Source organism: Lolium rigidum, chromosome 1, assembly GCF_022539505.1.
Source record: "Lolium rigidum isolate FL_2022 chromosome 1, APGP_CSIRO_Lrig_0.1, whole genome shotgun sequence".
In the NCBI taxonomy this organism is placed as follows: Eukaryota; Viridiplantae; Streptophyta; class Magnoliopsida; order Poales; family Poaceae; genus Lolium; species Lolium rigidum.
In genome coordinates this window covers 60,929,169-60,932,405 of record NC_061508.1, presented here as the reverse complement: position 1 = coordinate 60,932,405, position 3,237 = coordinate 60,929,169, and positions in this window count along the sequence as shown.

Here is a 3,237-nt window from a genome sequence, read left to right as displayed (position 1 = left end):
TGGATAGCCAAATGATGATACAATCTGGGTTTCCTACCCATCTTTGCTCCTGTGATGCATAGCATGCTTATATATGAGCAAAACTTGGTTTTGCTCAGGTTGATTTGGTTTATACCTCACTCCAGCTCCTAGAATGAGTTGTTGGTGTAGAGGATTGCTTCTGGTGGTTTTGATTTGCCTGCCCTTCTCCTGTTTGCAAGCTTGTGAATCTTGGTTTGGTTCAGTGGTGATCTGAGACAGGTTGAACAGCTCTGGCTGTTCTTCCTGTTCTTGGTGTTCTTACCCTTTGGAGATGCTGCCGATGGAATGGCTAGGGTTCACTGTTGAAGAGGTATATATATGGCTGGCCTCTTCTCCCCCTGGTCGACAGCTTGGTCTGGTTCAGCTTGTGACTCACTCGCCGGTGTGTGTGTGTGCCGTGATGCATGCACACCCCATGCCTTGGTGTTGAGCATGCACACATGTACCGTGAGCTGCTCGTGTGTGTGTGTAGCCTCGGTGTGGTGTACCAGGACTTGGAGATGGATCAGCTCGGCAGATCCATGTGCATATCCTCTCCAATTCAATTTCTTTGTGAATCTGCCAAGTGGCTATGCCACTTGGCATAACACTTGATTTTCTTTCTTTGTGTTTGTGTGCAGGGATCAACAATGGCTCAAAAATGGACTTGGAATTCATCAAGTTCAAGATCAAATGAAGATGATCTTGTAGAATTTAGACTAGGATCATTAACTTGTAATTTTTCTTTATTTTTCTTTCTTCTATTCTGCCCATTTATGTAATGTGTTGTATTATTCTTTTATTTCACTTATGGATATTTTAATGACATTGTAATTTGTGTGATGATCAATAAAGCTCAAAGTTTTCTCTAATGAGCTTTACTTTATTATAATTGTTCATCTTGTTTATTATTGATTATTTACTTAATGAATTTCCTCAATTGAATTACTTAAAGTAATTATTTAATGTTTGAATTTGAAATTCAAATTCAACCTTGGCTTGAATTCAACCATGTCATAACATTTAGAATTCAATCAAGTAAACTCTCCCCTCTCTTCTCAAAACCCTAAACTAGTGAAGTGAGAAGCAAGTTTGTCGCACTCTCGAAGCCCTAACCCTGTAAGGTGTCGAGAGAGAAACTTGTCCCCCTTCGATGCATTTTTGTTTAAAAGCGCGAAATTTCCCCAGAATTTACTATGAAATGCACATCCCTTTCTAAAATCTACCCCTCGATCGTCTCTAAACCTGGGACATTACATCTTCCCACCGCTGCTGCTCAGTGGGCTTTTCTTCGTCAGCGCTATCAGCCGTTTGGAGATGCTCTTTACCTATCTGTGGTCCGCCAGGAGCATGCCCTTCAGCAGGGTGATTCTACTATTGATGAGTTCTACACTCAGAGTGCTGCTATTTGGCGTCAGCTTGATTCTCTCCGTACAGCTGTGTGTGCCACCTGTCCCTGTTGTCTGACCGTGCGCGCGCATCCGGAGTTTCGGCGCGTTTTTGAGTTCTTGTCGCGGCTCCGCAAGGAGTTTGAGCCGCGCCGTGCCCGGCTGCTTGCCCGTGGTCGTGTTCCACTCTCCGAGGTACTTGCTGAGCTTCGTGCTGAGGAGAGTCGTCTTCGTGGTGCTGGTCTTCTTGAGGTTCCCTCTGTTCTTGCTGCTCGTGGCCCTCCTGTGCCGTCTGCTCGTGGACCTCCTATTCCGCCGGCTTCGTTGCGGTCTCCGGCACAGCCGATACTCCCTACTCCTCCATTCCAGGGCCAGCGTCAGCCCCAGCAGCCTCGTGGTTCGACATCACTTCCTTGCACCTACTGTGGCAGGACTGGCCACACTATCTCTACTTGTCGCGCAGGGATCCCAGCTTACGTCCGCCACAGACATACTCATCGTCGGCCTGGTTCTTCGAGATCTTCTCGCTGTTGCGCTATCCGATCAGGACATTATCCGTGGTCTTCGTGGTCTGCTCGGCTGGTACATGCTCTTCCTCGACGAGAAGCTCGCTGGTTCCGTGCCCGGCTCTTCGGCACCGCGCGACCACCACCTTCCACACGGTGCACGTCATCCCCGTGGTATCTGGATTCCGGAGCTTCTTTTCATATGACCTCTGCGTCTTCTATTCTTTCTGCTCTTCGCTCTCTTGTTTCTCCTGTTCGTGTTATCACGGCTGATGGTACCTCTCTTCCTGTTTCCAGTCGAGGCACCCTTTCTACTTCCTTTTTCTCTGTTCCTGATGTTTCTCATGTTCCTAGCCTTAAGATGAACCTGTTTTCTGCTAGTCAGTTTACTGATTATGGTTGTCGCGTCATACTTGACGCTGATTCTTGTGCTGTTCAGGACCGCCGTACACAGGCCCTAGTTGGAGCTGGCCCTCGCAGCCTTGAGTCCCCGGGGCTCTAGGAGTTAGACTGGCTTCGCATTCCTTCTGCTGACACTTCATCTGTCAGTTCTCCTGCGGTTGCTGCTTCTGTCACTGGATCTTTTCAGCAGTGGCATCATCGGCTGGGTCACCTCTGTGGCTCCCGTTTATCGTCATTAGTTCGTAGTGGACTTCTGGAGTCTGTCTCAGGAGATGTGTCTTTGCATTCGTGTCAGGGTTGTAGGTTAGGCAAACAGATTCAGCTTCCCTATCCTACTAGTGCGTCTGTATCTCAGCGACCTTTTGATTTAGTTCATTCGGATGTTTGGGGTCCGGCTCCTTTCCTTCGAAAGGGGGTCATCGATACTATATTTTGTTTATTGATGATTTTTCGCGGTACACCTGGTTGTTTCTTATGCGCTCTCGCAGTGAGGTGCTCTCTATTTATCAGCGTTTTGCAGCCATGGTTCGTACTCAGTATTCCACGCCTATTCGTGTGTTTCGTGCTGATTCTGCAGGAGAGTATATCTCCCAGCACCTGCGTGGTGTTCTTGCTGAGCAGGGCACCCTTGCCCAGTTCTCGTGTCCCGGCGCCCATGCTCAAAATGGTGTCGCCGAGCGTAAGCATCGTCATATTCTTGAGACTACCCGTGCTATCATGATTGCTTCCTCTATTCCGCCGCATTTCTGGGCTGAGGCTGTCGCTACATCGACTTACCTCATTAACATTCAGCCTTCTGCTGCCCTTCAAGGTGGCATTCCTCTCGAGCGTCTTTCTGGTCGCTCTCCAGATTACTCGACTCTTCGTTTATTTGGTTGCGTTTGCTATGTTCTTCTCCCTCCTCGCGAACGCACCAAACTGACCGCTCAGTCTGTTGAGTG